The sequence below is a fragment of the Salvelinus namaycush genome, chromosome 14 (genome assembly GCF_016432855.1).
Source record: "Salvelinus namaycush isolate Seneca chromosome 14, SaNama_1.0, whole genome shotgun sequence".
Lineage (NCBI taxonomy): Eukaryota > Metazoa > Chordata > Actinopteri > Salmoniformes > Salmonidae > Salvelinus > Salvelinus namaycush.
The window spans coordinates 36,216,900-36,229,011 of NC_052320.1; positions in this window are offsets into that span (position 1 = coordinate 36,216,900).

A 12,112-nucleotide genomic window follows, 5' to 3' on the forward strand; every position below is an offset into this window, starting at 1 on the left:
CTATGCTTCATAGGGGAGGGATAGGTAGCTTACGCACACCAACTGGCCAAAATTTCCACCTGACAGGCAGAGCTGGAATAAGTTTTTGAGTGACTGAGTGAGGGCTTTGCATAGGTGCTTTGTTACAATTTTTGTGTTAATGGGGGAAAAATTGCTCCGAATGGAAAACAACGTTATTAACCAGCTCCCTGAACTGCTTCCAACCCTTGGTTGTAATGTGAGTTTCCAAGGGAAACCAGGATAGTTACTATCTTACAGTGTTGTCTTCTATACCACCTAAAGCAAGACTGATTCAAGACCAAGACCGAAGCAAATCGAGTCTGAGTCAAGACCGAGACCAGAATTTTTTTTCTGGGGAGATATATCTAGCTAGCAAAGTCAGCCATTGGCTAGGCCATCAGAAGCTAGAGAAAGGCATCTGCCATTCAACTGTATTAGTGTTAGGAGTGTGTATCGGAGGCGAAGTCAGGTGCAGGAGAGCAGAGTATAGTGAACAGGCGCACTCTTTATTCCAGTCAAAATGACAGCACAAAATGACATAAAATGTGCCCAAAACACAGAACATTGACAAAAAGTAATGTGCGTAACCATATCCACAATATCAAAATACACGTAACACAAACAATCCTACACAAAGACATGATGGGGAACAGAGGAATAAATACATATGAATTGATTGGGGAATGAAATTCAGGTGTGCAGGGAACAAGACAAAACAAATGGATACATGAAAAATGGAGCAGCGATGGCTAGAAAGCCGGTGACGTCGACAGCCAAACACCGCCAGAACAAGGAGAGGAGCCGACTTCAGCGGAAGTTGTGACAATTAGGGCAAAGGTTTGGAGTGACAGTGGAATCAACCAATTACATTTTGACTAATTGAGTGGGAATGTTTTTAAAAAACGTATGGAAACTTCTCCCTTCTTGAATGCCAACAGGTCACTGCGCAGTGGCGAGCAGTAGTTTTCCCACATCTTGCTAGCTAGCTTTTGTTGTCGGCTAGTTTGCAGCGGCTGCAGCAGGTTTTAATCAAAAAGGATGTTGTTGCAAATTTGTTAACTTCTCCCCTTTCAAGAAGTTAAGTTTCAAATGATCGTCATCTGTAACGAGTGCGCTGAGAGTCGGGCAGCAAAGTTCAGGGAGTGAGTGTTTTAATAAATAAATAAAATAAACAATGACCACGAAACACAAACAACGCACAGACATGAAAACAGAGTCAATAACACCTGAGGAAAGAACCAAGGAGAGTGACAGATATAGGGAAGATAATCAAGGAGGTGATGGAGTCCAGGTGAGTGTCATGAGGTGCAGGTGCGCGAGACAATGGTGACAGGTGTGCAGGATAATCTGCCTTCATTCACTTTGAACTGGACTGTGTGTTTAAGGGCAGTTGCAACAGTGCGACTTTAGATCATTAGAACGCATTCGCCAAAAAATACACCTGAATGGATTTCTGCAGATATGTAAACACAATGGGAGTCCTCTTACATTTGGGAACTTTACAGTCCTATTGATCAAGATAGGCTCTCTCTCCCTCAGTTATGCACAACAACAACCAAATCAACAACTAATGCTTTCCAGAGCAAGATGAGCTAAAATCTAACAAAGATAAAACCTCAAACTTTTTTTAGCTACTTTGCCATCAAAATTGCACCGATGAACAAACAATGGGGAATTGTAGCCTCCTGACCATTTGCAGTTTGCCTGCCAATGCATGGTTGTCCAAACCAAGCACCCAGGCTAACTGGAGAAAGTTGGCTACTTCCAGACACAAATAAGAGAACACCTCACTCTGACTATTTTACTCTGGTTAGGCTGTTTACATGTTATCTATAGCATTCTCGACTAACTATAACTTGTTTTTCCTATGTGTAGAGTATTATTTTATTCATCCCAACTTGGGAAATTGTTTTATCACAGTATGCATCATCAATGACTTAAATCGGAGTAGATAGCCAGAGTGAATTTGCGAACTCAAGAGATATGCTAACTGTATAACAGTTGTTCAAGTTCTTGCTAGCTACATCTTTGGCCGTTGTAGGAAAGATGGATCGTTAAAACAATTGTAAAACGAGCGGGCCCTGGACATAACACAGGAGTCAAAACATTGTGGTGAGGTGTGCTAAAGCACTGTGCAGAGAAGAAGAGGACTGGGGTTCTGTTAATGTGGACACTATACAAATATTTCCTACTGAATATGTGGTGTACTTAACTGCAGTATAGTATTATTACTATTCATGGGAGAATTCTTATTATGGATGTTGGTGTTTTGAACTTGACCTTTACCCTCCTGTGATGTCATCACCCGGAGTCGGAAGAGGTTGCCTGGCTTGCTAGCACTTCATGAACTCTTAATTTGGTTGTGTTGTGCTGCTTACGTTGAAACTGAAATGGAGGATTATCGAATGCGAGCGGCAGTCGGATGGCCTCTCAATGGATGGGTGCTCTGTCTGTTCCTGATGTAACCGGTTCTGTACTGGTACCTTTCTGCGTTGTGTTCTGATGAGGTATAGGTGGAAGGGAAGGCTCTGGACACAATTCTGCTGGTTGTCTCTCTTTTGATGACTGCATGGAATGGATGCAAATGCAAGGCAAACGATATATGCTGCCGTCTGGACTCTCATACACAAGTATATTTGCCTCATCACGCTTTGAGCAAACTCACATCAACAAAAAATGCATATAAAATGTACATGTTCATATTTTCAAAAGACCCACATATCATTTTTATAAACGATGTACACCAAAACACTAATAATTTGCTAATAAGTGCTACATATTTATTTGAGTGTACTATTGTATCATTGTACCCGAGGCATACTAATGAGGCAACAACGCCATTTTTTACATGGCCAGATAAGTACAGTTACAAAATGAACGACAGCTAACTAGGCACATTAAACATGAAATACAAAAACGTCATGGAATGAATACAAATGCAAGGCAAACGTTAATGTTGCCGTCTTGACTCTTATACACAAGTATATTCGCCTTGCAAAATACAGTGCAGAATGCCCCTTGAGAAAATCAAAACTCAGTCTGTAGCTGAAAGAGACCCTCTCCCGCAACCAACGCTAATGGTAGCCGAGCAAGCCTTGCAAAGTTGCAATCAAAGTTATCCCCATTTACACTAATATATATATTCCAACAAACAGTAGTGCAACAACACTAAATCAATGACGATATCATTTTTGCTTGTCTTTTTGTGTGCCTTTGTGAACATTTGCAAACCTGTGCATTCAAAAGACCGGAGCATACATAAACACACAGCTAATTTTCCCCAAACATCGTACACCTAACTTCGGACACTCTAGCGATTGAATGATTAAATCACCTCAATCTCAACATTTAAATAGACTGACGTTTTGCGACTAAAGACGCCTTTCTAGCTAGCTGACCACCGATTTTTATTGCAGTTTATTTAAGTTAGGTTTAGAGAGTTTTCAAAAAAGTTATATATATATATATATATATATATATATACACGCAATGAAAAGTTGACAGGCAAGTCTTTTTTTTTACTGGAAGGCTCGACAATTAGTCAACTATCTAGTAAACACTTCGGATACGAGGTTGGGGTCTCTTTTTTGAACAAAATTAAACAGATATGTCTTGTAATTGAACAAAATAGTAAGGTCAATAACTGTATGCCATTAATTCACCGCTTATCAAAAAGCCGATAGTAGTAGTATTTCCATTGAAATGTCAAACATGCTAATTGCTAACCCGTTAGCTAACATTTTTACAACACCAATAATGACAAAACATGAATGGCTTTTTCACAAGATAACACTGTTGAAGGTAATATATTTTTTAAACGCTGTTGAATATGCCAATAATACGGGGTGCTACGCAACCTATCCTCATCACGCTTTGAGCAAACTGAGGAGTAAAAGCATGGCTCCCGTCGATGACATCACAACATCAACACAATTTAGAAAATAAATACAATATTTTCTTTCCTTTGACAAGTACTCTGTTAATATGCTCCGCCCATGTCATTCGAATGTCAAATCAGACCCCCAGGAATCTAAACCACTCCCACCCTCTCCAGATTCCTTCCATACAACTTCAAGTATATTTCCTCCCCGACCTTCCTTTTGGAAAGAGACACAGTCTGTGTTTTCTCAACTGAAAACTTGAAGCAATACCTGAGGGACCACTGCTCTACTTCACTAATAATTTCTTGAACTCTTCTGACTGTATGGGTAATATTTCTCCCTCTCTTCCACAGCGCTTCATCCGCAAACAAGATGACTGGAGTGCCGGTGTAAAATATATACAAAAATCCCTCGTTTATTTAAATGTGTTATTTTGAGATGTATTACACTACATTCAAGAGTTAACAATTTTATTGAATGTGATGCATTGCTTGTCAGGAATGGAGTGGGGGGCAGGTAGAATGGTGTACAGTGTATAGTGAAAGGCTTACTTACAAGCCCTTAACCAACAATGCAGTTAAGAAAAATAAGTGTTAGAAAATATATTTAAAAAATAAAAGTAACAAATAATTCAGAGAGTGACGTATGACGTAAAGGTAACGTAAGGGTAATGGCGGACTGAAGGGATTTATGTAGAGCACCTCAAGATAAAACATAATATTCGAAATATCTGCTAAATTAGACTAAAATATTAGCACTACTTAATCTGGTGAGTGATAACCTTCAATCTGGACAATAACACAAAACAAATCCTAAAACTAGAGACATTTATCGACAAATATTACGAAAACAGGCAACAACCAAACATGACGGAGAGTAAGACAGGGGAACCGATTACAAAACGAAAACGTGACTCTTCTACAGACACTGATGATTTAATATTCTCACCACCCGGAATGGTAAAGGTCGAAACCGATCTGTTAAAATCAATAAATGACAAACTGGGTATACTTGAATTAGTTAGTAAGGATATAAAAGAGTTGAAGGCAAGCCTAGAGATGAGTGATGAAAAAGCTGCGACATTGGAGAAGCAAACACACGCGCTAAAAGGGACAGTCAATAAGATTGAAACCGAAATGAATGGAATTAAAAAGGAGAACACCGTTCTGAAGGAAACCTTACTAGACATACAAACTAGATCCATGAGAGAGAATTTGGTACTTACAGGTATCCAAGAAAAAGAAGGAGAAGTTCCTGAATCTATAGTTAGAGAGTTCCTCCTTACAGCGCTTCAGATTCCACGCGAAGTTATCGACAAAATCCAACTTGAACGCGTTCACCGCTTCGGACAGAGAGGGCAGAGGTACGAACGCCCAATCGTTGCCAAATTTGCTTCATTTAAAGATAAAATAATGGTTAAAAGCCTGGGTAAAAGACTTGCTGGGACCAAAATTGGCATGAATGATCAGTTTCCGAAGGAAATTGCAGAACGGCGCAAAGTTCTGTATCCAATTTTCAAAGAAAATAGATTAAAAGCGAAACGAGTAGCTCTCGTCGTTGATAAACTATATATTGATAACCAGTTGTTCAGAGACACAAAGACTACTCCATGGTTATTTTAAAAATTACAAAGTTCTCATAGACGAGGGAAATAAACACAATTCAAGCCCGGTTACTGATTGTAACAATACAATAAAAAATATAGCTTTTCTATAAATCTTCACATATAACTAATTGAACACACAAGCACTAATTCAACATAGTGAAGATAAAAACTAAGTAAACAGAAGGCACAGTATGTGTGGATGGTATGGTTTGTGTTTATTTTTTATTTTATTTGTTATGTTTGGAAAGTTGAGTGAGTGAGTAATGAAATGGTTGCATATCCCAGAGCCAATGTATTGCTGTGAGCCGGGTATGAGAGGGCTTTCAATGTTGTTCAGATGATGGATATACTTTTATAATGAATTATACGTCTTATTTATTTATTGTCCTATCATGGAGAACTACATTTTTTATTTATTTTTTTATAAATTATATCTAATTATTTATTATCCTATTTTAATGGTACGGTCCATGGCACTATACCCTAGACACCCACCTGAATGACCCAGATACTAAGGAGAAGTCCCTAACTGTTTTATGTGCCCGCTGTAAGCGGTCTGTATGCAGCTAAAATGAGGTCAGAGACCAAGAGCAGCACTGCCCCCTCAAGATTCTGAGCCTGCTTGGCAGGGTTGGTCCTGCAAAGCCAAAGCCCCAATAAGGGAGAGCATAATATACAAGGAAATTCTCAAAGCTGCTAATGAGAACCTTGACGACCTTGTACCTAGCCGGTGGGGATTCCGGTGGGGTGCCCCCACCCAGGCAGTGGCAGTGCTGGCAACACTAGCTGCAGTAACCCATGGGGAGGGGGTCACACTCGGACATTCAGAGAGGGGGTATATTATTGTGGCCCTGGCGGCACAAAATCAAAGTCGGACTGCATGGAGATGCGTGGGGACATGGTCATGACGGGTGGCCGTATTGTGGGTGTTTCAGGAATAAGGTGTACATTTGACCTCCATTATCTAGGATATGACAATGGTAAATAAATCTCTCAATTTTTGCTAATTTTTTGTGCGGTCTTGCAGGCCTTCTCATGCAGCTGCAACTGCAAGTGCATTTGTAAATCATGACCCATCTTGAGTTGGGCTCTGGGATGGTGCAATTGTTGAGAAAGTGAGCTTATGGTTGTGTGGGGGTAAGGGCTGAGTGTGTGTGGGTGTATGTGTGTATCCCACAACTGTTGCGAAGGAAGAAGTAAAAGATGTTAGGGACAATAGAGGATGATCCACAGATATATATAATACAAATCGAGGTGAGGGCAATGGAAATGCATATGGTAATTGATCTTCTTCAATTCGGTAAATGGCACTGTATGCTCTTTTCAAAGAATGGATCCCAGTCGGTTCAGGGCTATGGGATACAGGGGGTCGAGGGTGGTCTACCGGGCATTGGGATGACAAGCCATCTCGAGATGAGGCCTTTTAGCGGGTGGAATAGTAGGGACCAATTGGAGGTTTACTTAGTAGAAATGCAAATATCATGGTACAACTATATAGACACTCAATCATTATGTTACTTTTTAATAGTACGTTTACAAAAATATATTCTGATTAAAAGAATGAAAGGTGTGTCTCATTATGGTAAGTGGTGAAATAAGTATAGCCAGTTACAATTGTAATGGCTTAGCAGATAATAAGAAAAGACGATCAGTATTTACCTGGCTAAAAGAGAAGGATTATAATATCTATTGTTTACAGGAAACCCATTCAACAGTTTTAGATGAAGTTTTGTGGAAAAAGAACTGGGGGGGAAAAATATATTTCTCCCATGGGCAAAGAAATTCAAAAGGGGTGATGGTTTTAATTAACAATAATTTTGATCCAAATGTGCAAATTGTCCAAACAGATCCTCAAGGTAGATGGATTATTTTAAATATGTTATTGGACAATAAACAAATATGGCTTGTTAACCTATACGGTCCGAATAATGATGATCCAAGCTTCTTTGAAAATATATATAAGAATTTATCAACTCTACAAGCAACACTAGACTCTATTATTATAGTGGGAGATTTTAATACGGTCTTAAATACCTCTATAGACCGGAAAGGAAATCACACTACAAACTATCACCCTCAGGCACTTAAGGAAATCATGAATGTCATGGATATATTGGAATTAGTGGATATATGGAGACTTAAATACCCTGATTTAGTGAGATATACATGGCGGAGGCTGAATCAAGCTAGTCGTCTTGACTACTTTCTTATACCATTCTCTCTGGCACCAAAAGTTAAAAAAGTGTTGATAGGGGACAGAATGCGGTCGGATCATCACATAATTGGCATATATATTTCTCTTACAGAATTTCCACGTGGGCGAGGATATTGGAAATTTAATCAAAGTCTACTAGATGATAAATTGTTTAGAACTAGGACAGAAGATTTTATAACTGACTTTTTCAGAAATAACATAGGTACAGCAGATCCCCTTATTGTATGGGACACTTTTAAGTGTGCCTTTAGAGGCCATGCAATTCAGTACTCATCTATAAAACAAAAGCAATTTAGATCAAAAGAGTCCATATTAACAAAGGAAATTGAAGGACTAACAGTACAGTTAGATAGCAATAAAAACAGTACCATAGAGGCACAGAATAAGTTAGAGGAAAAACAAAAAGAAATGGAGGAACTTATTCAAGAAAGATCCAGTGTAATACATTATAAAAATAAAGCGAACTGGATGGAATATGGGGAAAAATGCACCAAATTCTTTTTCAATCTTCAATATAGAAATGCTACCAAAAAAAATGTATTAAAACTTGTTACAAATGATGGAGTCACGCATGATTCACCAAATGATATTTTGAAAGAGGAAGTAAAGTACTTTAAGAATATGTTTTCGTTTCAGGCTCCTCCATCTCCACTAACTGAAACTAATTGTATGGATTTTTTTCCTATTAATAATGTAAAATTAACATCTGTACAGAAAGACTCATGTGAAGGCCAAATTACAGAGGAGGAACTGCTTGATGCAATTGGGGCCTTTAAGGATGGGAAAACTCCAGGGCTGGATGGCATACCAGTGGAAGTATACAAAACTTTTTTTGATATACTCAAAGGACCATTATTAGCTTGTTTTAACCACTCCTATATAAATGGTAGATTATCAGACACGCAACAAGAAGGTCTGATATCGTTATTACTGAAACAGGACCCAAGTGGTATATATAAAGATCCAGTCCAATTAAAAAATTGGAGACCTCTTACACTTCAGTGTTGTGATGCAAAAATCCTAGCAAAATGCTTGGCGCATAGAATAAAAAAAGTTTTGTCAGATATTATTCATCCTAATCAGACAGGTTTTTTACATGGACGATACATTGGAGATAATATAAGGCAAGTACTGGAAACAATAGAACACTATGAAATATCGGGGACACCAGGTCTGGTTTTCATAGCTGATTTTGAAAAGGCTTTTGATAAAGTACGACTGGAGTTTATATATAAATGCCTAGAATATTTCAATTTTGGGGAATCTCTTATAAAATGGGTTAAAATTATGTATAGTAACCCTAGGTGTAAAATAGTAAATAATGGCTACATCTCAGAAAGTTTTAAACTATCTAGAGGAGTAAAACAAGGTTGTCCACTATCGGCATATCTATTTATTATTGCCATCGAAATGTTAGCTGTTAAAATTAGATCAAACATTAATATTAATGGATTAGAAATCCGTGGCTTAAAAACTAAGGTGTCATTGTACGCTGATGATTCATGTTTTCTTTTAAAACCACAACTAGAGTCTCTCCACGGCCTCATAGAGGATCTAGATACCTTTGCTATCCTCTCTGGATTAAAACCAAATTATGATAAATGTACCATATTACGTATTGGATCACTAAAAAATACACATTTTATATTGCCATGTAGTTTACCAATTAAATGGTCTGACGGAGATGTGGATATACTCGGTATAAAAATCCCAAAAGAAAGAAATGATCTCACTCCAATAAATTTTTATAGAAAGTTAGCAAAAATAGATAAGATCTTGCTACCATGGAAAGGAAAATACTTGTCTATTTGTGGAAAAATCACCCTGATTAACTCTTTAGTCATATCACAGTTTACCTATTTGCTTATGGTTTTGCCTACACCTAGTGACCTGCTTTTTAAATTATATGAACAAAAAATATTCCATTTTATTTGGAACGGCAAGCCAGATAAAATTAAAAGGGCCTATTTATATAACGAATATGAATTCGGAGGGCAGAAATTATTAAATATTAAAGCATTAGACCTCTCACTAAAGGCATCAGTCATACAAAAGTTATACTTAAATCCAAACTGGTTCTCTAGTAAATTGGTACGAATGTCTCATCCTATGTTCAAGAAGGGCCTTTTTCCCTTTATTCAGATTACACCTGCTCACTTTCGGTTGTTTGAAAAGGAAATAATCTCCAAAATATCCTTATTTTTTAAACAAGCCTTAGAAAGTTGGTTGCAATTTCAGTTTAATCCACCTGAAAGGACGGAACAAATAGTACAACAAATATTGTGGTTAAATTCAAATATAGTAATTGATAAAAAAACTGTATTTATCGAAGAAATGTTTAAAAAAGGTATAATTTTTGTGAATGATATAATAAATAGGACTGGTGGAGTTATGTCACACATGCAGCTCACACAGACATATGGAAATGTCTGCTCTACCCAAAATTACAACCAATTAATTGCAGCATTACCACAAAAATGGAAGAGGCAAGTAGAAGGGGAAAAAAGTAAGGAACTTGTATGTCGGCCCTGTATTAAAGAACATAAATGGTTAAAGAAAAGTGTGATAAATAAAAACATATACCAATTTCATTTAAGGACCAAAAAACTGACAGCTGTGCCATATAAATTGCAAAATAGTTGGGAAGAGATGTTCGATGTACCCATTCCATGGCACATGGTTTATGAATTGATACGCAAAACAACGCCGGATTCAAAACTTCGAATTTTTCAATTTAAATTATTGTACAAAATTCTTGCAACTAATAGAATGTTATATATATGGGGTATACAATCTTCCCAGCTCTGTAGATTCTGCTGTGAGGAGGCAGAGTCATTAGACCATTTATTTTGGTATTGTCCATATGTAGCTCGTTTTTGGTCACAGGTCCAGGAATGGCTGAAGAATTGCAACATTTGCCTAGAACTAACGCTACAGATAGCAATACTGGGGGATTTGAAAAGCCATAGTCAATCAATCAATAATATAATAATTATTTTAGCAAAAATGTTTATTTTTAATTTACAATCTGTAGAAGCTATGAGAATAGGAAGGTTCAAATCTTTTGTGAAGCATCACAGCACAGTTGAAAAATATATGGCAAATAAAAATCCGAAATGGATGATGTTGGAAGATAGATGGGAAGGGTTGAGTAGAACTGAAGGGTGGGACTAATAACAAGATAAACAATGTAGGGCATACGGGATCTGTGAAATGTGTATAGGTGCGGAGCTTTTGTGAAATAGCACAGTTACAAGTGGAAATAAAATTGGATGGACAACAGAAATAGAGGAAGGACTAAGAACAAACAAGAGAGAACTATTATAAAGTAGTCTGTGTCTGTAAAATAGGTATAAGATGTATAAATTGAAGGTAAAAGCAGAAGTGTTTATTAGTTTACTCCAATTGGGGGAGCGGTGGTAGGGTTGCGGGGAATAATAATAAAGGTATATTCTTTAAAAAAGTATGTATGTCTATATAGGTATGTGTATGTATATATGTATATATGTATGCATGCGTGTATGGATATATATATTTACCCAAAAAAATATGGGGGATTGGAAATGATGCAGACAATTACATTGGAAGCAACATTCTTTCCGCAATATTAAGCTGATCCACCCCAAAAAAAAAAAAAAAAAAAAAAAAATAATAATAATAATAATAATAATAATAATTCAACAGCAGCAGTAAAATAACAATAGCGAGGCTATATACAGGGGGTACCGGTACAGAGTCAATCACTCATGACTGCATGGCCAGGCACGACTCCAACACCATTAAGTTTGCCGATGACACGACAGTGGTAGGCAACGATGAGACATCGATGAGAGGGTAGTGCGTACGGCCCAGTACATCTCTGTGACCAAGCTTCCTGCCAATCAGGACCTCTATACCAGGCAGTGTCAGAGGAAGGCCCTAAAAAATTGTCAGACTCCCGCCACCCTAGTCATAGACTGTTCTCTCTGCTACGGCACGGCAAACGGTACCGGAGCGCCAAGTCTAGGTCCAAAAGGCTTCTTAACAGCTTCTATCCCCAAGCCATAAGACTCCTGAACAGCAATCAAAGGGCTACCCAGACCCCTCTTTTCTGCTGCTGCTACTCTCTGTTTATTATCTATGCATAGTCACTTCTAACTCTACATGTACATATTACCTCAATTACCTCGACTAACCAGTGCCCCCGCACATTGACTCTGTACCGGTACCCCCTGTATATAGCCTCGCTATTGTTATTTTACTGCTGCTGTTGAATTATTTGTTACTTTTATTTTTTAAATATATTTTCTAACACTTATTTTTCTTAACTGCATTGTTGGTTAAGGGCTTGTAAGTAAGCCTTTCACTGTAAGGTCTACACCTGTTGTATTCTGTGCATGAGTTGTAAATGAACATTAAAGAACACAATAG